Source organism: Macrotis lagotis, chromosome 7, assembly GCF_037893015.1.
Source record: "Macrotis lagotis isolate mMagLag1 chromosome 7, bilby.v1.9.chrom.fasta, whole genome shotgun sequence".
Lineage (NCBI taxonomy): Eukaryota > Metazoa > Chordata > Mammalia > Peramelemorphia > Peramelidae > Macrotis > Macrotis lagotis.
This window is the reverse complement of record NC_133664.1, coordinates 178,670,750-178,695,675: the sequence shown is the minus strand read 5'-3', so window position 1 is coordinate 178,695,675 and position 24,926 is coordinate 178,670,750.

Here is a 24,926-nt window from a genome sequence, read left to right as displayed (position 1 = left end):
TGGTTCAAATGGACACTAAAGGTGGAAAGGCAGTCCTGAAGAGGAATTTTGTTTTAGTCAGACCCCACACAACATGCCCTATAGCACATTAGCATTTCTAAAATTTTATTGAATAGTAATGGAAATAATGGACATCCTTGTTTCACCTCTGATGTGATTGGAAATGCTCCTAGTTTATTCCCGTTACATATAATATTTGTTGATGGATTTAAATCAATACTACTTATTATTTTAAGGAATACTCCATTTAACCCTGTATTCTTTAGTCTTTTTATTTTTTTAAATTTTATTTACTTTGGACAATGGGGTTAAGTGACTTGCCCAAAGTCAGACAGCTAGGCAATTGTTAAGTGTATGAAGTCAAATTTGAACTCAGGTCCTCCTTCCTCCAGGGCTGGTACTTTATCTGCTGCACTACCCAGCTGACCTTCTTTAGTATTTTTAATAGAAATGAATGTTGTATTTTTTCCAAAGACTTTTTCAGCATTTATTGAGAGAATCATATGATTTGTGTTGGCTTTGTTATAGATGTGTTCAATTATGTTGAGTGTTTTCCTAATATTCCTTCTCCTCCTAATTTTTAAATAATTTACCTTGATTTTGAATTAATTATTTCTTTAATGTTTGGTAGAATTCACTTGTAAATCCATTTGGATCTGTTGACTTCTTATTAGAAAATTTGTTGATAGTTTCTTCAAATTCTTTTTTCCTGAAATGGGGTTATTTTACTATTTTATTTCTTCATCTGTTAATCTGGGCAATTTGTATATTTTTGTATTTCACTTGGATTATTTTGAATTTCACTCAGGTTATCAAATTTATTGGCATACAGTTGGGCAAATTAACTCTGAATTGTTTCATCAATTTCTTCCTTGGGTTTGAGTTCAATCTTGATTTTTTGATAACTGTAATTGGATTTTCTTCTTCTTTTTAATTTTTTTGAAAGGCAAATGGGGTTAAGTGGCTTGTCCAAGGCCACACAGCTAGGTAATTATTAAGTATCTGAGACCAGATTTAAACTCAGGTACTCCTGAGTCCAGGGCCAGTGCTCTATCCACTGTGCCACCGAGCCACCCCAATTTTCTTCTTTGTAATCAGATTTACCAAATATTTATCTGTTTTATTTTTTTCCCATAAAACCAACTCTGTATTATGTAATTGGTCAAGAGTTTTCATCTTCAATTTTATTAACCTCTTCTTTGATTTTCAGATTTTCTAATTTAGTATTTAATTGGGAATCTTTAATTTGTTTCTTTTCTAATATTTTTAGTTTTATAACCAAGTTATTAATTTCCTATTTCTCCATCTTATTTTTATAGCAATTAGAGAAATAACATCTCCCCTAAAAACTCCTTTTGACTACATCTCATAAATTTTGGTATGATGTTTCTTTGTTGTCATTTTCTTGGATGAAATGATTGTTTCTATGATTTGTTGTTTATTCCACTCATTCTTTATAATTCTTATTCAGTTCCCAAATAATTTTTGGTTTTTCTTTCCATGACTCTACATTACATGTAATTTTTATTACATCATGATCTGAAAAGTATGCATTTATTATTTCTCCTTTTCTGCAATTGAATGTAAGGATTTTATGTCCTAGTTTATTGTTAGTTTTGGTATAAGTGCTATGTAATACAGAGAAGAATATATCTTTCACCCTTTGTTTTTCTCCAGAAATCTATCATAGCTAAGTTTTACTAAAGATTTTATTCACCTTCTTAATTTCCTTATTATTCATTTTTGTGGTTAGATTTTTGTAGTTCTGATAGAGGGAGATTGAGATCCCCAATTCTTATAGTTTTACTGTCCATATGTCTTTCTAATTCATTCAGCTTCTCCTTCAAGGATTTGACAGCTATGCCATGTTTAATCATGGTACAATTTCATTTCATATAGTAGCTTTAAAGATGTTATTTCCTTGTTTATTCCTTTTAATGAGATCTATTTTTGCTTTGCTTTGTCTGAGATCAGGATCAATACACCTGTTTTGTTTTGTTTTTACTTCTGCTGGTAAGAAGAATATATAAGTAAGCATAATATATTTTACTCCAGTCTTTTATCTTTACCTTGTGTGAATTTTTCTGCTTTAAATGTGTTTCTTATAAACAACATATTGTAGGATTCTAGTTTTTAATCCATTCTGCTATCTACTTCCTTTTTATGAGAGAGTTCATCCCATTCACTTTTATAGTTAATATTACTAATTCTTTATTTCCTTGCATGTTTTATTTCCCCATTTGTATTTTTTCTCTTTCCTTTGCCTCTTCACTGTTTTGCTCCCTTTCCCCTTTCCCCTTTCTTTTAAATTTTAGCTTTCATTTTACTTTAACTTGTATCTATACCTTTCCTTTTATCAGTCCCTTATTCCTTTCTTTCCCTTTACCTCTTCCCCCACCCCACTTCCCTCTAGGATAGCATAGATTTTTAAACCCAATTGGGAATGAGTTTTGTTCTCTCTCTCTGGGTCAAGTTGATTGAAGAGGATTTACTCAGTGTTCATAAATAACCCTGTCTTGACATATCCCTTTTGTCAAATTATTCTCCTTTTATAGAAGTACTATCAAATAAAGCACAACTAAACATTGTCTGTTTGATTACTTGATTGATTGATGACTTGAAGACCTATCAATCAAAGTTTGATTGACTGATTACTTGTTTCATTGATAAGTAGCATTGCATAAGGACAGCCCAGCATAGGATGCTCTCATCAGAGAAAGTGCTGTGCTCTATGAGCAAAACAAAACTAAAGTAGGTCAAAGGGAAAATGAGACACATGAGTTTAGAGTAAATACCCCAGTTTAATATATGGGTTATTTGTGAATGATCTGTGGTAAAACATTCTGAAATCTTATTGGTCTGATTAGCCACAATCTGATACTCTGTAATTTTTCTTAAACATAGAAATGCCTTCTTAATATTTTTCAAAGAAGGATAAGAACCAAACATACCTATATCCTCTAAGTACAATCTCATCAGCTATATTCAAACCTTGAACTATCCTAGGAGAAATAAAATTCTCAAAATCACATGTGTTATCTTCCCTTGCTGGGTGTATACAATTTATTGTGGTTGATAAATATTTGTTCCCCCCCCCCCTTTCTGTTTATCTTTTTAGACATCTCTTGAGTCTTGCATTTGAAGATCAAATTCTCTATTCAGTTCTGGTCTTTTATATCAAGAAATTTTGCAAGTCCTCTATTTCATTGAACATCCATCTTTTCCCTGACAGAATACACTGAATTTTGCAGGGTAGTTAATTCTTGTTCATAATCCAAGCATTTTAGCCCTCAGAAATATAGTATTTTAGTTCCTCCAGTCCTTCAATATTGAAGCTGATAGGGATGGCTAGGTGGCACAATGAATAGAGAGAGAACCGGCCTTGGAGTCAGGAGTACCTGGGTTCAAATCCGACCTCAGACACTTAATAATTACCTAGCCATGTGGCCTTGGGCAAGCCACTTAATCCCATTGCCTTGAAAAAAAATCTAAAAAAAATATTGAAGCTGATAAGTCCTGTGTAATTCTGATTGTGCTTCATTTGTATTTAGATTGCTTCTTTTTGGATGCTTGCAGTACTTTCTCCTTTATTTGAGCATTTTGGAATTTGACTATTATAATCCTTGGAGGTTTTACTGTGCATTCTTTCAAAGGTTATTTTAACTTCTTGATCTAACAGATTTTTACAGTTTTTCTGATAATTTCCTGAAAGATATTTTTCAGGTTTTTGTTTTGATGTAGTCTTTCTGGTAAACCCTTCATTCACAAATTATCTCTCCTGGAGTTAATCTTTTGACTTCGTTAGATGGAATCTTGGTGTCATGTCATAGAGTAATTGATTTCTTTTTTTTGTCAATTCTAATTTTTAGGGTTTTTTCCCTTCAGGTACATTTTGCATTTCCTTTTCCTCATGATTCTAGGACCAGTGATCTATCCACTGCTCTACCTTGTTGCCCCTACATTTCCTTTTTCAGTTGGTTAATTTTACTTTTTTTGCTGAGTTGTGTTTACTTTCTAGTTGGTTGATTTGAGTTTTAGATGAGTTGCATTCCTTTTCTAGTTGATTAATTTTTTTTGAAGAGTTATATGGGTACACAGGCTATTCTAACAGTCATGACACAAATCATCTCCAAGAAACCCCGACCTGGACAATCTCAGGAGCTGGCAAGCCACCCTTAAAGATAAAGGTGTGCTGGAGGCCTTGGGAGCTGGAGTCCTTGGGAGCTGAACATTCTGCCTAACTGACCAAGGGCACTAGACACAGCTGTGCCGTATTACCTCCTCCCTAACATACCCCCCTATCCTGTAATGCAAGACGCTGCATTGTACACATTGCTTGTACTAGCCCCCATTACCTCATTATTCTTTGTTCTACCCCAGAAGACCTAACAGTATGTATGTAATAGCTAAGCAGTAATAAAATTGAGCTGGAGGCATAAGGCAGTAGTGGCTTGACTCCTTATTCTCAGCTCCCCTCCTGGAGGGAGGTTGCTGCTGTGGGCACCAAGGAAGCAAGCACAACAGAGTTACGTTCTTTTTCCAGTTGATTATTTTTTTAAAAGGAGTTGATTTCTTTCATAAATTTTTCATAATTTTTCTGCATAGCTCTCATTTATTTTTTCTATTTTCCTTCTTCCTCTCTTCTTTGGCTTTTAAATTCTTTTTTAAGTTCTTCTATGACATTTTAGATTGGAGTCCAATAGACTCTTTTGAGACTTCCCATGTAGGTAATTTTTGACTGCTTTCATTTTCTGGAGTGGCATTTTTATCATCACTAGATGCCTAGTAGCTTTCTTTGGACTGGCTAGTAAGTAGCACTTTATTGAGTGCTCATTTAGATTTTTTGCCCATTTTGATGTTTGAATCCTGCTCCGGTGGTATAGAGTTTTCTATTCTGGGGCTGGGATCTGATGCCTGGTTTATCACTGACCAAGAAGTTGCCTACACAACTCAGGCATTGCCCATCTAATATACAGACTTTGCCTATGGCAGTGGTTTGTTCCCAACTTAATACTGCCTTTTGCCCCAGTGCTCCCGAACTTCAAACTTTGCTTCCAGTTGGGACCCTCCCTACTGGTTTGCTGTTTAGCTGCTGGGACATGTTGCCTTGCTGTTGTCTTTCTATTGAGACTTGTGCTGCACTGTGATTAAAAACTTCCTACTAGCTTTCCCACTTTTTTGACTGGCTGGGCATCCCTTTTTCCCCTGAAGAGACAGACCTCACTGAAGATCTTCCATGATGTCTACAGTTGAAAACTTGATTTGATCTTTTCCTCTTTTTTTTGGTAGAATCTTATATTGTCTGCAGTTATTTTAAGTGTTTTTTTTTCTTTCTATCTCTTCTCCTTGGACTTTCTTGTTCTTATATAGAAATTCTGATAATTTATGTGGGTTTATTTTATATCCTGCTAATCTGCTGAATTCATTAATTATCTCAAGTGGTTCCTTAGATAATTTTCTAGTGTCCTCAAAATATATATACCATCATATAATCTTCAAAAAGTGAAAGTTTTGCATTCACATTCTCAATTCTAATTCCTTCAATTTCTTTTCCTTTTCTTATTGCTAGAATTAGAAGAGTATTTACTTTACATATGATATTTTTCATTGGCTTTTGATAGATACTCTTTGTTACTTTAAGGAAAACTCAATTTATTCCTGTATTCTCTAGTGTATTTAAAAGGAATGGAAGTTACATTTTTCCAAATAATTTTTCATCATCTAATGAGATAATCTAATGATTTCTATTGATTTCATATTATATGTTTAATTATGTTGTTTATTAACCTTATATTGAACCATTCCTGCCAACCTGGTATAAATCCCCCCATTATGGTTTATTATCCTAGTAATAACTTGCTAAAATTTTATTTAAGAATTATGCACCAATATTCATTACAGGGATTGATCTATTATTCTTTGTCTGTTTTGGTTCTTCCTTAATTAGGTATCAATATCGTATTGGTGTCATAAAAGGAATTTGTCAGATGTCCTTTTCCTATTTTTTGAAATAGTTTCTGTAGAATTGAAATTAATTGTTCCATAACTGTTTGGGAGAATTTGCTTGTAAGTCTATCTGAACTTGATGATGATTTCTTAGAGAGTTTTGATGGTTTCTTCAATTTCTTTTTCTGAAATTGGAATATATAAGTATTTATTTCTTCTTTTGTTAATCTGAATAACTTGGATTTTAATAAATATTCATACTTTTCACTAAGATTATCAAATTTATTGGCATACAGTAGGGCAAAATGGCCCCAAATTATCTCTGTAATGGCCTTCACATTGGTGGTGACTGTACCCTTTTAATTTTTGATCCTGATAATATGATATTCTTCTTTCTTTTTTTATTCAAACTAACCAAAGGTTTATCTATTTTATGGGATTTTTAAAAAAAATCTAAGTCTTTGATTTATATATTAGATAAATGTTTTTCTTTCTTTCAATTTTATTAGTCTCTTTTGAAGTTCAGAATTTCAAATTTGGTATTTAATTGGAGATTTTTAATTTGTTCTTTTTCTAGATTTTTTTAGTTGCAAACCCAATTCATTGATCTCCTCTTTATTTTATTAATTTCACCATTTAGAGATATAAAATTTCCCCCCAAAATTGCTTTTCCTGGCTCCTATAAATTTTGATATGATGTCTCATTGTTATCATTCTCTTGGATGAAATGATTGATTATGTCTATGATTTGTTATTTGATCAACTCATTCTTTAAAATTAAGTTAGTTTTCAAATCTATTTTTTTTCTAATTAATTTTTGATTTATCTTTCCTTGGCCTTTTATTACATATAATTTTTATTGGATCATGATCTGGAAAAGTATGAATTTATTACTTCTTCCTTTCTGCTTTTGATTGTAAGGTTTTTATGCCTTAGTACATGGCCAGTTTTAGTATAGGTGACATGAACTGCAGAGCAAATGTGATCACCCCAGCTTTTCACCTTGACTATTTTTGTACAACCCATAGTAGAGCATTTTGAGCTCTTTTTGTTCTGATCTGCTACAGTTGTATGCATTATAATTTGTCTTAAACATAGTGATATCATTTTGGTTTTATTCAATAATGAAAGAAAGAATCAACCATAACCATGTCCTATAAAAGCACCCCTAAGAGGGGTTGAAAAACTCCTAAGAGAAATCAAATTTTCAAAGAGTTACAATATTTCTTCCTTTATAGAGATGTATACCATATAATGTTCTAGACAAATATTTGCTTTTTCCCCTTTCCATTTACCTTTCTATGTATCTCTTGAGTCTTGTATTTGAAGATAAGATTTTCTGCTCAGTTCTGGTCTTTTTATCATTAGATATTGCATGTCTTCTATTTCATTGAACATCCATCTTTTCCCCTGACAGAATATGCTGAATTTTGGCTGGTAGTATATTCTTGGTTTAATCCAAAAGAAGGTATTCTAGGCCCTCCCTTGAATAGTGAAGCTGATAAGGTCTGTGTAATTCTGATTGTGCTTCATTCACCTATATTTATATTGCCTGGCTCTTTTTAGATGCTTGCAGTGCTTTCTCTTTTATTTGAGAATTCTAGAATTTGGCTATGATATTCCTTGGAGGTTTTTATCCTGGGATCTCTTTGGAGGAATTCTGTATATTCTTTCAATAGCTATTTTGTTTTTTTGATCTAGATTTTCAAGTCTTCAAAGAGTAAGCATGTCATTGTGGGACATCTGATCAAATTAAAAGTCTGTACAACATGTAACCCATTGTGTTATACTTGGTATCTCACATATTCATTGGTTTCTATTGGTCCAAATCTAATTTTTTGGGTTTTATTTTTTTGGATAGCTTTTGTGTTTGCTTTTCCAGTTGTTTAATTTTACTTTTTGTTGAATTGCATTCACTTTCCGGTTGTTTGCCTACAGGTTTAGATGAGTTGCATTCCTTTTGCAATTCATCGATTTTATTTTTTGAAGAGCTGCATTCTTTTTCCAGTTAATTATTTTTACTTTTAAAGGAGTTAATTTCTTTGATCAGTTTTTCACAATTTTACTGATGATTTTCATTTCTTTTTTTTATTTTTCTTCTTCCTTTCTTCTTGGTTTTTTAAATTGTTTTTTAAGCTTTTCTATGAGGCTTTGGATTTGTGTCTAATTTCATAAACTCCTTTGAGATTTCCCATGTATGTAATTTGTCACTGCTTTCTTCTTCTGAGAAGGCATTTTTATCATCTCCATGTGCATGTTAACTTTCCTTAGCACTCTTTTATGTGATTTTTTTTGCTCATTTTGATTGTTGATGGAGCCCAGACATTAACTATGCAGATGTTTGTATATCTTACTTTATGTCCAGACTTTGCCTGTGCAGTGGTTTGTTCCTAACCTAATCCTGTCTTTTACCCAAGTCTTCCCAGGTTGGGACTTTCCCTGCTGACTTCCTATTTAATTGCTGCAAGTTGTACTGTTGACTTGCTGCTAGGAACTGTACTGTACTGTGGCTAAAAGCCTTCTGGAGAGTCAGCTAGGTGGTATGATAGATGAGCACTGGCAGTGGAGTTACTCAAGCACTTAATACTTTCTTAGTTGTGCAAACTTGGGCATTGCCTTGCCAAAAACAAAGCAAAATAAAACAAAACAAAGCAAACAAACAAACAAACAACAACAACAACAACAACAACAACAACAACAACAACAACAACAACAACAAAAGCCTGCTGCTCCGCAGCCTAACTGAGCTTTACTTGTCCTCTTCTCCTAAAGAGATAGACCTTCACTGAAGATCCTCCATATTCTATGCAATTGAAAATTTATTTTGCTCTTTTTTCCTTTAGTAGGCTCTGTAGCTTTAATGTCTGTGCTTTATTTAGCATTTTGTAGGAGAAAGCTCTGGGAACATGGTAGTTTCATGCCACCATCTTGGCTTGGTTCAAAAAATCAATTTTGAAATTCTGTTTGTATACTCCCTGCTTTATCTTAGCAGGTAGATTCCCAATTATTTTGTGTTTGGTTGTGGTTATTTAAAAAGGAATTTCTATTTCTATTCTTTTTTTCTGGATTTTATTGACAGCATAAAGAAATATTTGTGATATATGTAAGCTTCTTTTATAGCCTTCTAAAGTTGATTGTTTCAGTCAAATTTTTATTCACTTTTCTAGGATTCTCTAAGCACACCATGAAATCATATGCAAAATTTTGTTTCCTCATTGTCAGCTTTTATTCCTTCAATTTCTTTTCCTTGTACTTTTGCTATAGCTTTAATTTTTAGTTCATTATTGAATAATTGTGCTGATAATAGACAAGCTTGTGTCATCCTATTATTCCAGGGAAGGCTTCAAGTCTATCCTCCTTTCAAATAATCCCTGCTTTACCTTTAGATAGGTATTACTTCTAATTTTATGAAAGATATCTTTGATCCCCATATTTTTAGGGTATTTAATATGGATGGTTGTCGTACTTCATTAAAATCTTTTTCTTCATCCATTGAGATAATCAAGACTTGGTGGTTTTTATTACTGATATAGTTAATTATGCTGATGGTTTTCCTTTTACTGAATCTTCCCTTCATTTGTAGTATAAATTTATTCTGATCATAATGCATGATCTTTGATATATATATTGCTGCGAAAATTTTTTTCAATTTTTGCATTGATATTCATTATGAGAATTGGTCTATAGTTTTTTCTGTTTTTAATCTCTTTCATTAAAATATTAATATTATATGTATAAGGAAATTTGGAAGGATTCATTCATTACTTCTTTGTTTTTTAATTTGCATAAGATTTGGATTGATTTTTCTTTAAGTATTTGATAAAATTGTCACGTATACCCTTGTGAAATTAGGTGGTTTTTTCCTTTGAAAGCTCATTTATAATGTCTTCACTTGTTTATAAGACAGTATCATTTTAGTATTATGTTGCCTTCCTTGTTAATATAAGAATTTTCTAATTTTATAAATAAAGTATTTTACTCAGTTTCTTAGGATTATCGGCACATTAATCAGCAAAATATTTCATAAAAATGTGTTCATTGTTTTGAATTCACCCTTCTCATTTTTAATACTGATTATTTGATTTTCTTCTTCCTTTTAATTATAGAATTAACTAATTTATTCATTTTATTGTTTTTTAAAGATTTTATTTATTTTCAGTTTTACAATTTTCCCCTAGTCTTACTTCCCACCCCCCACCCCCACACAGTAGGCAATTTGCCAGTCTTTACATTGTTTCAATGGTATACATTGATCCAAATTGAATGTGATAAGGGAGAAATCAAATCCTTAAGCAAGAAACACAAAGTAGAAGATATAGCAAGATCAGAAAATAAGATATCAGTTTTTTTTCCCCTAAATTAAAGGTAATAGTCCTTGGTCTTTGTTCAAACTTCAAAGTTCTTTCTCTGGATACACATGGTATTCACCAACACAGTCAGACCCAAATTGTCCCTGATTGCTGCAGGGATGGAATGAGCAAGTCCATCAATGTTGATCATTACCCTAATGTTGCTCTTAGGGTGTACAATGTTTTTCTAGTTCTGTTCATCTCTCGCAGCATCAGTTCATCCCAATAACTCCAGGCTCCCCTGAATTCCTGTCCCTCTTGGTTTCTAATAGAGCAATAGTGTTCCATGACATGCATATATATGCCACAGTTTGTTAAACCATTCCCCAACTGAAGGACATTTATGTAATATCTAATTCTTTGCCACCACAAACAGGGCTGCTATGAATACTTTTGTAAAAGTGGTGGCTTTACCATTTTTCATCATCCCTTCAGGGTATAGACCCAGTAGTGGTATTGTCGGATCAAAGGGTATGCACATTTTTGCTGCCCTTTCGGAATAGTTCCAGACTGCTCTCCAGAAATGCTGGATGAGTTCACAGTTTTACCAACAATGTATTAGTTTCCCAGATTTCCCACAACCCTTTCAACAATGGTCATTGTTCTTTCTGGTTATATTGGCCAGTTTGAGAGGTGTGAGGTGGTAACACAGAGATGTTTTAATTTGCATTTCTCTAAGTAATGATTTAGAGCAATTTTTCATATGATTATGAATCACTTTGATCTCCTCATCTGTAAATTGCCTTGGCGTATCCTTTGACCATTTGTCAATTGGAGAGCAACTTTTATTTTTTAAATTTGATGAGGTTCTCTGTATATTTTAGAAATGAGTCCTTTCTGAGAAATACTAGTTTTAAAGATTATTTCTCATTTTACTACATTACTTTTAATCTTGGTTACAGTGGTTTTGTCTGTGCAAAAGTTTTTTAATTTAATGTAATCAAAATCATCTATCTTGTATTTAGTGATGTTCTCCATCTCTTCCTTAGTCATACAATGCTTCCCTTTCCATAGATCTGACAGGTAAACTAGTCCTTGATCTTCTAGTTTGCTTATAGTATTGTTTTTTATGTCTAAATTCTGTATACATTTGGATCTTATCTTGGTATAGAATGTTAGGTGTTGGTCTAATATAAGTTTCTTCCATACTAAATTCTAATTTTCCCCAGCAGTTTTATTTAAGAGAGAGTTTTTATCCCAAAAGCTGGACTCTTTGGGTTTATCAAACAGTAATTACTATAATCCTTTCATGCTATTGCACTGATCTACCACTCTATTTCTTAGCCAATACTAGACAGTTTTGATGACTGATGCTTTATAATATAATTTTATATCTGGTAGGGCTAAGCCACCTTCTTTTATACTGGAATTTCTTGACTTTTTATTTCTCTATATAAATTTACTGTTTCTAACTCATTAAAATAATTTTTTGGAATTTTGATTGATAAGGCACTAAACAGGTAGTTTAGTTTTGTTAGAATTGTCATTGTTATTCTACTAGCTCAACCTATCCATGAGCAGTTGATATTTGCCCAGTTATTTAAATCTGATTTTATTTCTGTGAGCAATGTTTTGTAATTGTTTTCAAAAAGTTTCTGAGTCTTCCTAGGGAAATTGGCTCCCAAGTATTTTATATTGTCTCAATTTACTTTGAATGGGATTTCTCTTTCTAGTTCTTTTTGCTGTATCTTGCTAGTCATATATAGAAATGTGAGGATTTTTGAGGGCTCATTTTATATCCTGCAATTTTGCAAAAGTTGTTAATGGTGTCCAGTAGTTTTTTTTGGATGATTTCTTGGGATTCTCTAGGTATACCATCATGTCATTTGCAAAGAGTAAGAGTTTTATCTCTTCCTTCCCAATTCTAGTTCCTTCAATTTCTTTTACTTCTCCTATGGTTGAAGCCAGCATTTCTAATACAATATTGAATAGTAGTGGTGATAATGGGCATCATTGTTTCACTCCTGATCTTATTGGAATGCCTCTAGCCTCTCTCCATTGAATATAATGGTTGTTCATGGTTTCAAATAGGTATTACTTACTATTCTAAAAATAAATCATTTATTCATATACTCTCTAATGTTTTTGGTATGAATAGGTGCTGTATTTTGTCAAAAGCCTTGTCAGCATCTATTAATTTAATCATTTGATTTCTGATAGGTTTGTTGCTGATATAATTAATTATAATAACACTTTTCATAATATTGAACCAACTCTGCATTCCTGGGATAAATCCTACGTGGTCATAATGTATTATCCTAGTGATAACTTGTAATAGGTTTGCTAAGATTTTAGTAACTATATTCATCAGGTAGATTGGTCTCTAATTTTCTTTCTCTCTTTTAGCTCTTTCTGGTTCAGATTAGGTAATTAATCTCCTCTTCATTTAACCTGGGGAACTTGTATTTTTGTAAATATTAATCCATTACATTTAGATTGTCAAATTTATTGGCATAGAGTTGGGCAAAATTATTCTGAAATATTACTTTAATTTCCTCCTCATTGGTGGTGAGTTCACCTTTTATCATTTATGATACTAGCAATTTAGTTTTCTACTTTCTGTTTTTTTAATCAAATTTACCAGAGGTTTATCAATTTTATTGGATTTTTCATAAAACCAACTCTTGATTTTATTTATTAATTCAAAATTTATTTTGCATTTGATTTTTTATTAATTTCTCCTTTAATTTGTGGAATTTCTGATTTGTTATTTAATTGGGTGTTTTTATTTATTATTTATCTAATTTTTAAATTACATATTTAGTGCATTGATTTCCTCTTTCTGTAATTTATTCATGTAAGCATTAATGATTTATAATATATCCTCTTACAGCTGCTTTGAGTGAATCCCAAATGTTTTGTCATGTTGTTTCATTATTATCATTATCTAGGATAAAATAATTAATTTTTCCTATAATTTGTTGCTTGATCCACTCATTCTTTAAAATGAAGTTATTCAGTTTCAAATTAGTTTTGGTTCTTTATCTCCCTGGCCCAATATTGCATATGGTTTTTATTGCATTATAAACTGAGAAAAATCTATTCACTATTTCTGCCTTTCTACAATTTATTGTTAGGTTTTTATGCTCTAGTACATGCTCAATTTTTGTGTAAATGCCATGTACTACCAAAAAAAGGTATATATTCCTTTCTATCCCCATTCAATTTCCTCCATAAATCTATCATATCTAGGTTTTCTAACAATCCACTTACCTCCTTGACTTCTTTCTTGTTTATTTTATGATTCAATTTATCTAAATCTAAGAGTAGGAGGTTAAGGTCCCTCACTAATCAAGTTTTCCTGTCTGTGTGTTCTTGTAGTTCTTTCAACTTTTTCCTCTAAGAACTTGGATGCTATCCCATTGAGTGCATACATAGTCAGTATTGAAATCACTTTGTTGTCTAGGCTACCTTTTAGGAGGTTATAGTTTCCTTCCTCATCTCTTTAACACTATTAATTTTTGCAGCTCGTTTGTCTGAGAAAAGATTGCTACCCCTGCTAATTTCACTTCAGCTGAAGCATAATAAGTTTTGCTCCAACCATTTACCTTTACTCTATATGTATCTCTCTGCTTCAAATGAGTTTCTTGTAAGCAGCATATTGTAGAATTCTGTGTTTTAATCCAGTCTGCTATTCATTTATGTTTTAAGGGAGAGTTCATCCCATTAACATTCATAGTTATAATTACTAACTCTTCATTGCTCTGCATACTATCTTCCCTCTGTTTTTATTTCCCCCTTTTCCCCCTTTACCATATTCCCCAGTATTTTTTTTCTGAATTCCGCCCCCTTCAGTGTGTTTACTCTCCTATATCCACCCCACTCCACTTCCTTTACCCTTTCCCTTTTTCCCTTTTCCCTTCTCTTCCTTCTGTTAGTTCCCCTTTTTCTCCCCCTCCTTTTCTGCATCCCCACACTTTCCCCTTTTAATACTTAAAAGGTAATTTTTTTTTTTAAGTTAACTGAGTGAGTGTAAGTTATCTATAAGCCAAGGCTGATGAGAGGAAGATTCAGGTGTTTCTCTTATCCTCCCTTCTTCCCCCTATTGCAATAGGTCCTTTCTTACCTCTTAATGTAATGATATTTACCCCATTCAGTCCCCTTCATCCTGCCATGTCCTTCCTGTCCCGCTTTATGAGGAGGAAGTGTTTTAAATTATTCTATCTCAGTTATAGGAAATCCTGAGTATCCATCACTTCAGGCTAACTACATTCTCTCTAATAGAGTTAGTTACAAGTTTTTTTTTTTAAGTTTTTGCGGGGCAAAAGGGGTTAAGTGGCTTGCCCAAGGTTACACAGCTAGCTACTTATTAAGTGTCTGAGGCCAGATTTGAACTCAGGTACTGCTGACTCCAGGGCCAGTGTTCTATCCACTGCACCACCTAGCCACCTCTTAGAGTTACAATTCTTGAGAGTTATTAGAGTCTTTTTTCCCAAGTATGATCATAGTCAGTTTCATCCCATTGGATAGCAATCTTATGGATAAGTCATGAGAGTCCATCACTTCTGGCTAGGTTTATTCTCTCTGTTAGAGTTACAGTTCTCAAGAGTTATGAAAATCTTTTTTCCATTCTGGGATATAGCTAGTTTCATCTTATTGGATGGCATTTTTTTTCTTTACTCCCTTTTCTTTAACCTTTTCAGGAATCTCTTGAACCTCCTTTTTAATGTTCAAATTTTCTATTTAGCTCTGGCCTTTTCATCAGAAATTGTTGGAATTCTTCCATTTCATCAAGTGTCCATCTTTTCCCCTGAAAAAGAAGACTCAGCTTTGCTGGATAGTGGATTCTTGGCTGCATTCCAAGCTCCCTTTTTGTTTTGGAATATCTCATCCCAGGCCCTTTGATCCCTTAATGTTTATTCAGCCAGGTCCTGTGTAATCCTCACTATGTCTACCTTAGTATTTAAATTATTTCTTTCTGGCGGCTTGCAGTATTTTCCCTTTTATCTTATAGTTGTGGAATTTGGCCACAACATTCCTTGGTGTTTTCATTTATGATCTCTTTCAAGAGGAGATCAATGTATTCTTTCAATAACTATTTTGCCCCATGATATCAGGACAATTTTCCACCACTAAATCCTGTAATATTAAGTCCAGAAGTTTTTTTTCTCTTCAATGTTATCAGGAAGATCAATAATTCTCAGGCTGTCCCTCCTCAATCTATACTCATGTTCAGTAGTTTTCTGATGAGATGTTTTACATTTTCTTCTATTTTTTCTATTTTTTGGTTTTTTTTAATAGACTCTTGCTTTTTCATGTAGTCATTAGTTTCCACATTCCCCATTCTTTTTTTTTTCTTATTTTTTAAAGTTCTTTTTGAAAGGCAATGGGATTAAGTGGTGTGCCCAAGGCCACACAGCTAGGTAATTATTAAGTGTCTGAGGTCAGATTTGAACTCAGGTCCTCCTGACTCCAGGGCCAGTGCTCTATCCACTGTACCACCTAGCTGCCCCCATTCTTTTATTTAGAGAAGAATTTTCTTCTTTTAATTTTTGCAACTCCTTCTCAAATGGGTCAATTGTATTCATTTGTAAGAATTTTCCATTTGACCAATTGAGGTTTTGACAAAATTGTTTTTTTATTGCAAGATGTTAATTTTCTCTCCCAGGTTTTCCAACTTTTTAAACTCCTTCCTTATTTCTACAAGGAAGTCTTTCTGTGCAGGAGAGCAGGTCATATTCTCCTCAGAGGTTCTAGGTCTCTCTGAGTTAGTGTCCTTTCCTTCCAAGAATTTTTCTACAAATCCTCCTTTGCACTGGCCTTTCTTTATTCTCCTAAGACCCTGTGTTGGGGAGGGGCTGGTTCACAGAGGTTTGGTGTTGGGATCCCTAGAGACTTTACACACTGTGTGTAATATCTCCAGCTGGCCAGTAGTGGTTGCTGGTTGCTTTTTCTGGAATGTCTGTGACCTTGATTGAAACCCTTTACCTTGGCCTGGAGGGAGTGGTTGAAGATGTTAAATAATTTTGTCTTTGATCAACGGTGAGCTATACCCTTGGGTTAAGTGATCACTCTCCTCATTGTCAGCTGAGGTGGTTCTGCTGCTCATATACCTGTACCTGGGGCAGAAGTAATCTGTAATTGTGTTTGTTCTGGGAAGAGGCTTCAGCTGAAATGGAGTTGTGGACTCTGAGTTCCTCCTGACCAGAGGACCCCAGGGATCAATGTCTGTAGTTCTCCCACACTGGAACTCTCCCGCCAGCCCTGCCAACAAGCTCCAGAAAGTCAGTACCATCACCAATGCCTCTGCTCCCTAGTTGATCCAAGCCCTCATGATTGAACAGGCTCTAGCCCCATGGCTGATCACAACATTCAGGTTCTCAGGCCCTCAGGTTCCCAAGCTCCAGGCCTGCCACTAATCATGTTAATCCATGGCTAATCCAGGCTCCTAAATTCTCATAGATCCTGTGCTCCTGGCAGAGTCTGCCCTCTGAGCCCTGACTCACCCATGATCTTGTAAGACAAATCCTGAAGTAGATGTTCTTCTCTTGGCTTTTCTTTCTGGGTTTTGTTGATTGGATTTCTATTAAGAGGTTTGTTTCAGATTACTTGTGAGGGAAGATCAGGAGACTTTAGAATTGTGCCTGTCTTCTCTCTCTGCCATCTTGGACAGAAGTCCTCATTTTATTGTTTTTTTCATAAAACTTATTCCTAATTTTATTACTTTCATTTCATAGGCTTTGTTTTTATTCTTGTGTTTTATAGCCTTGATTTCACTGAGTTTTTAGTTAGAAATTTACAATATGTTCTCTTCTTAATTATTTTACTTACATAATTAATTGACTTGTTCTTTCTTTTTATGATGTACATATTTATCTATTTATATTACCCCCTCACCCCACTTAATACTGTACCTCATACTTGTTGTTGTGTTTTTTTATTGTTGTCATTCTCTTTAATAATATTAATGGTATTACTTATTATTCCATTATTTATTCTTTGACCCACTAAACCTTTAGGATTTGATTATTTAGTATCCAATTAATTTTTAATTATTTTTCCATAGTCTTTTATTAAATGTAATTTTTATTGCATTATAGTATGATTAGTGCTTTTAATATTTCTGCTTTTTTATTTTTGTAATTGGTTGTGGTGTTTTTATGCCCCTTGTATGGTCAATATTTTTGCCATATGCAATGGGAAAAACAATTTTAAAACTCTGGGAAGAAACAGAGCAAAAGACAGGGTTGGGTCGATCTTCAATGTTCCTCATAGGCCAGTTATAATGACTGCACAAGAATATGATTTCAGGATGTTTCATCTAGAAATAACTACACATCTACAAACCTTACAATTCATCTTTATCTGTGAAAATAAACCTCAGGGTATTATCTGAGCTCTAGAGAAGTTATAATACATCCATAAACACATAACTATTCATGGTCAAAAGAATTTGAATTTCTCACTCCAAGTTCAACATTTTATTCCCCTTGCTTGTGGTCATAGCCAACATAAAATGCAAATTTATTTAGACTCTAGAGTATTGCTTGTTAATTTTGCCATGACTAGTTTTGATGAAATTTTAAGAAAAGTTTAATTTATAACAATGGAGTAATATTTTCACTTATTCAATAATTGTTTTTAACTGATCTGCAAATGGAAAGTTATTGGAAAAAGTTTTTTTTCCTATTCCTTTCTTGAGGACCTTCCAAGACTTTGCCTTAAATGTTAACCTTGATCTAAAATTGTCTAATTTGTAGTTTTAAGATTATTTTAAATATGCTTTATTATCACTGATGTTTCTTGTTTTTTTATATCCAAATCGATAATAACAAAACAGGAGGATTTGCTTTTAAAATGAAGTTTGTCAGTCTCTACTAATAATTTCAAATATTTAATCTATGTGTAAAATGCAAAAGTATGCCAGGAATAGCACAGAATCTAATCCATGGCCAGTCATGCTTAAAAGAAATGACTAATGCCTGCATAACTCACCAAAATGCCTGACCAACCTTTTGCTATAAGAACCAATTGCAAAAGTTTTGTGATAACCTGCTATATATCTCTCAATTTAATTTTTCTTCCCAAATTTCTTCCTATTCCCAGATACATTGAAGCCATAGCATATTTACTGGACCTCCTTCTGGCATTGGGGTGAAAATTGGAAAAATATTATATAATCTTTGGGAAAATATTATATTCGGAAAAATTATTATAATAGGAAAATATTATATAATCACAAAATTCTAAAAGCTAATGTCAATGTTGGAGGTAAGACCAAAATGTTTGAAGGCTATGAAAATTTCTCATTTAGTATTAACTTGTTATTGTCAAACTTTCCCCTTACTTTTCTCTGACTTTATGTCTCAGGATTTTACTCCAGCTGAACAAACATTTATCATGTATTTTCTGAAGTCAGATTGCTATATTGGAGGCTAATGAGATAATACAAAGGTTAGATAAAGCATGGTCTCTTCCCATAGCAGTCAACGTTTCCTTAATTCCCAATTCATAGATGACTTAAAGTTAAAAAAAATTATGAAAATAATAACACATATTATTTGGAGTGCCTTGAGAAAATTTGTTTCATTAAAATAAATTGTTTTTATTGTCTGTGTCTATCCTGATTAGGTCTTTGTACCTTTATGGTAGGACCTGACAATTTCTCTAAGGCTGTTTCAATTTACAAATATAAACTAACAATCACTTCATAATTCTCTTCTGCCAGTATTAATTGGCATAAATAGTAGGCCAGGGGCAATCAAGCAGCTCTATCTGTTTTATATTTTATTACCATTGATGTATCAGTCTCTATAAAAAAATATTATGAACTGGGGTATTGTCAGAACAGAATTTTCATAGTTGTCTTCTTCAACTGTTATCACAATCACAAAGCCAAGACAGTCGAAGTGTAGGAACAGGAATACAGGAGCTGTTGCCAATAGATCTAATGAGAGCACAAACCTCTCTACATCTCTGAGGCTGCCTGAAAGTAGGAGATAAAAGTTGACTGAAACAGAGCCTATGAGCTAGTGTTAGTTAAAGACTATCCCCACTGAACAGCAGTTGTAGAGTTGTTTTTCTTAGATGAGGAATGAAAGATGCATTGCTAAGACAATTACAGAGGCACAACAATTGATCTTTGGGACAAAAAGACAATAGCTCTGGACAAAAACCTTGATACCTTCCTCATTGTCACTCTGAAACTGCCTGTAAATTAGAGATAAAAATAAGAGTAGCCAAATCTTTTGGACTGTTGTTTTCTATAGGCTGCCATAGAATTAGGAATTTGGGTAGAAATTCAGGTAACACTTTTATATGACAGAGCAATGGTGGCCTTGGAAATCATTTTTTCTTTGTTTTTTTAAAATATTATTTCTTACCTTTTTTTAGTGTGTAACCCTAGAGGTTGGCTTGGCTGAGAGCTGGCCCATGTCTTAGAGCAGCAAAATACTAAAATTAGAATTTAGTAATTGGTATTTCTGTCATGAGGTCATGAACACCTCTTAATTTTATCTGTCTTTTAAATGTGTTATTCTTATAGGTTAAGGGAATCTGTAAACTTCCTCTTTGTAAAACAAACCGAACTAAATTCTCTTATTTATAATCCAGGTAGCAGATTTTATAGACTATAACTAACAGGAATAATTTGACTTTAAATGTTTACACATCCAGAGAGTGCTTGAAGGTTCTGATTAAACCAACATAGCTTTTAACCTGACTAGTCATTAGATGAATATTGGTCATATGATGAATACTGAGTTTAATTGAAGATATATTTTTCTGATTTGCAATGTAAACTGTAACAGAAAGATAACATTCACACCTTTCATACCTAAGAGATATATTCTTATTCATGGCAGAAGATAATAATATTATCACCCAAGTATTTAATAGTACATTAGTCCAAGAGACTTACAAAAACCAAATACTCCTGCATTAAGCCACCTGAATGGCATAATCTGTTATATAAATATGTACATTTGGGGCCGAAACTCATCATTTATTCATTCCAAATTGAATTCTAATATAATTGCATTATCTCCATTATAGAAAATTGACATGACTGAAAGATTCCTGGATCCTACTTTGAATGCCTGAAATCAAGAACAACAGGTAATTTTTTTGTTACCATTATAGGTGTGTTGTCCATATAGGTTATGTATATGTCCATATAGACTTGACTCATGGAAAAGATTTCAATGGTTCTCTTTGAAATTTCTACAAGAGTGACTTTGAGTCTTGCCTAACCAAAATCAAGAGGAGGATTCATAAGCATGCCTATTTTATTTTCTGTGAATCATTAGATTGTAATTTAACCTATCTATCCAACTTTCCTAAACATTGCTAGTTTAATGGAAAGATATTTTGTATTAGGTTCAAACTGTTTTCTTGGTCATTCTCTCTTAAAGAAGAAGAAACAACCAAAATGTATATATCCAGGCTTAGTTCTTCTCATCAGATGCTAGTTACATAAAGGACTAGCACATTACTGAATAGCAAATAAGCTCATTTATCAAAAAAGATAGCATACAGGTAGAAATCAAGCAAATTAAATAAAGCGATGTATGGAATATATCAGACAGAATAGAATAAACACAAAATGAGTAAACTCTCTCATGGTATCTGATATTTCAGATCAACTGAATATGTAATATTGACCAAGGAAATTTTCCTCACATTCTCCAAAGAAGCAAGAGGGAAATCAGAGATATATTGAAGCAAGTAATCTTTTCTAAATGACTACTTTTTATAATCTATTTTTAATTCTCTTGATTTCTCCTTGAAATGTTTCTGATATACATGTCTGCTCTCAAAGAGAGAAATATGTCCCTCCCCACCCCTCACCCCATTATCAAAACAATTCTTTTCTTCATATAAGAACAAAACATTGAGCCATCATTGAGCCATGCAAATGTTACAGATTAGAATCCAGAATTATATCACATTTTCATCATACTCTCAGAATGGATAGAGAGTGTTCCCCATTTACAGGGCACAAACACGCACACACACACACACACACACACACACACACACACACACACACAGACATTTTGATGATCCTGAAGTCTCAAATTCCTCCTTAAATTCTATTTGAAAAAGTATATTAAAGCTTTCATATCTCTCTTAATAAATTTTCAAGAATTTATTACCTCCTTTCCCTCTCTATTATTTCACTTGATATTCTTATTGATTCCCATTGCTTCAATTATTTTCTTTACGTTGAAAATTCTCAGATGTACTTATTCAACTTTAATCTCACTACTGTCTTCTAGTTTTGCATTTTGAATTGCCTACTGAATATATCAAACTGGATTTACTGTATACATTTTAAGTTCTATGTCTCTAAAACTAAACATATCTTTCCTTAAAAGTTTTTCCCAGTTTCTAACTTTGTTTTTTATTATTTATACATTTTAAACTCTATGACTCTAAAACTAAACATATCTTTCCTTCAAAGTTTATTCCCACTTTCTTTGTTTTTTATTAAGGAAAATGCAAATATAATCAGTTAAATTTATTTAATAAATATATTTAAAATATTAAAATCATTTCTCTTATTCTCCATCAGACATCATGATGAATGTTTTTGTGAATTCATTATAATTCACTTTTCATCTTTTGCACATGGTTAGACTTTGTATTCCACACTTTTGATGCTTTTTTTTGAAAATATTATAATTTATAAAATTCTTTTCATATGTGTTTGTATCCACTTTAAGTATACTCATATAAACAACCAATCTTCAACTTTTGTGAGGGTAGCTTTACTTCAAAATGATGTCATGTGAAAGCACATATGTTGATACATTGACTCTATAGATAATAGGGAATTAGGTTTATTCTTAAAACTTTAATTACTTTAATATATATTTTTCCTAATACAGTAACCATGAAATAACACATAAAATTCAGTAAATAAAATAACATTGTTAACATATAATTTTTTTCACTAATAAATCTACAAATTCTGAGAACTTTTGTGTTATCAATTAAAAAGAAAACAAAGCAAAACTAATTTTAGGCAAAATTTATTTTTTTATAACATATTAAACAACAAGTAAAATTCTTAAAACTAAAATTTTTTTTAGAACTGAATTTTTTCTTCCATTGTGTGTCAGATGTCAGTATCTGTCTCTCTTGGCCTCTCTCTGGAAACCAACAGAGAGATTCTTGAGACTTAAGTTGTTGCTTTCAGATGTGTCTCCTCTCGTATCCTTTCCTTAAGGGATGGTGTATGACATTGGAGATCATGAAAGACAAAGCATTTTGAAATTAATCCATTAGCAATTACTCCTTCTTACACCTTAAGAATCCTCAAGGATCTTAGAGTATGGAAGCAAGGAAAGGTGACAACATTTAACCTTCAGCCTGCAAATGGTGATGGAATCAGCAGATTGGTTGTTTCTAGTCAACTGGTCAGTTAGCAAAACAGTGATTGTAGATATTCTTGCAGAAAATGTATCTAGAACTTTTTCTTTTCACTAAGTTGTGCTACCGAATATACAATTGTTCTTAGAGGCCAAAAGACTTGCATTACTCATTGGAGGCATTTGGAAAACTTGAGATTTAGAAGCAAATGATAAAAATATGCAGCAATAAATGAGTTATCCTATAAAACCATAGTGTGAACAAGACCAGTGAAACAGTAGGATACCAATCACTCTACAAGTTTGCTCATATTACATCTCTTATTTTTTTCTCTACTACACATAACCAGAGTGTGCCTGTTTCACACAAGGCAAGTGAAAATGACCTTACTAATATAATCATATGAATGTTTGAAATGACACAAAATTAACTATGCAAAAGTTGAGGTTTGGGGTGGCTAGGTGGCACAGTGGATAGAGCACCGGCCCTGGAGTCATGAGGACCTGAGTTCAAATCTGACCTCAGACACTTAACTCATTACCTAGCTGTGTGGCCTTGGGCAAGTCACTTAACCCCATTGCCTTACAAAAATAAAAATAAAAAAAATAAAGTTGAGGTTTTACTATAATTGTAATATAGTAATGTTGCACAAATTGTTTAACAGTCCCTTATGCTTAGACTTTTTATGCTTAGGTTGTTTTCACATTTTGGTATTGTTGTTATGGTTGCTTTTCTAATTACATATAAGGCTACTATCAAAATCTTTTTATTATGTTTTTGTTATTTTTAGGGCATTTAAAAACATAATTATTCATACAGAATATCTCTACTTTTGTAACTTTTCCTGATTACTGTCAGATTGTTACCTCCCAAATGATTAAACATTTTAAATTCTACCAACAATCAATAAATACAATTATTTTTCTATAGTCTCACTAGTGTTGTATGAAGAACTTGTATTTCTTTTTCAAAATTTGACAGGAGTGAAATAGAACCTGAAGGTTATTTTAATTCACATGTCTGATTTATGGGAGTTTGAAGATTTTTACAAATGATAATTAATAATTTGTTTTTCACCTTGGAAACTGTCTGTTCTTATCCTTATTCAAAAATACATTATGGATTGAGAACTACCACTGTGACTGTTTAATAATTCCTCATATTCTAGATGTTTTTTTTCTGTCTCATTTGCCAAAAATGTTTTTTGCCTCAATCTGTTGCTATTCTTTCCATTTTTAGGATTGCATAGATTTTTCTTTTCTTTTCTTTTGACAATTTTTTTGTAGCCCAGATGATTTCAATTCCAAATCCTTTGCAAGGGGATGCCTGACTACAAATGTCCTATCTATGATAACAGTCTGTATCACATTAGATACTTCAATTTGCTTAATAAAATGACAACCTGGAATCTAGGGTGTCATCTCAGTTTTCAAATCTGTAGGCTAGGGGTTATGCAACTCATCTCCCACATCCTCTTTATGTTCTCAGTTATGATTCAGACCCCCTCCTCTCATCCAGATGGTTACTGATCTAAACTATCAGTTCTATTAATTCTGCTAAGTTCTGAGAAAAACAAAATTGTGTAAATTAGTTTTGAAATTCTTCCCTTAATATCATCTCAGAATATCTCAATCAATATCACTTCTCTCCTATCCAGAACAGTCCTAAATTTTATAAAATCTATTAAATTATATGATGGTAATAATAGCAATTTAAAGCTTTCCAGTCTAGTGTATTTCTAACATTTAGACAAAAAGCCATTTCCTATTAGAATAATCAGAAGTTAGCAGAAACTGAATCTTAAAACATTAGCAGTTTTCTATCAGTGGTTTACCTCATCCAAGTGAGATACGTTTCACTCAAATATGGCTACTTTTGATTTACTATTGATGATTACTTGATCTGATACCCAAGTGAGGATAGAATCAGGTTTTTTTTTTGTCTCTTGAATGGAATAGGATAAAATTATTTAGTCAGATATAGGGAGCAAAAAGGCTGTTAGTACATTACCTCTCATGAAGCCAGTCAATCAGTTGATTAGCATTAAGCACTTGCTGTATACAAGAGAGGCAATCAGGTGGCACCATGGATAGAGTGCTAAGCCTGGAGCCAGGAAGACTCATTTTCAGGAGCTCATATCTGATCACAGACCCTTAATGGTGATGTGACGCTGAACAAGTTACTTAACCCTGTTTTCCTTCATTTGTCATCTGTAAAATGAGTTAGAAAAGGAACTGGCAAGTTACTCCAGTATCTTTGCCACAACAATCCCAAATGGAATCATGATGTTTTTGGATTTTACTGTAATCAATGAAC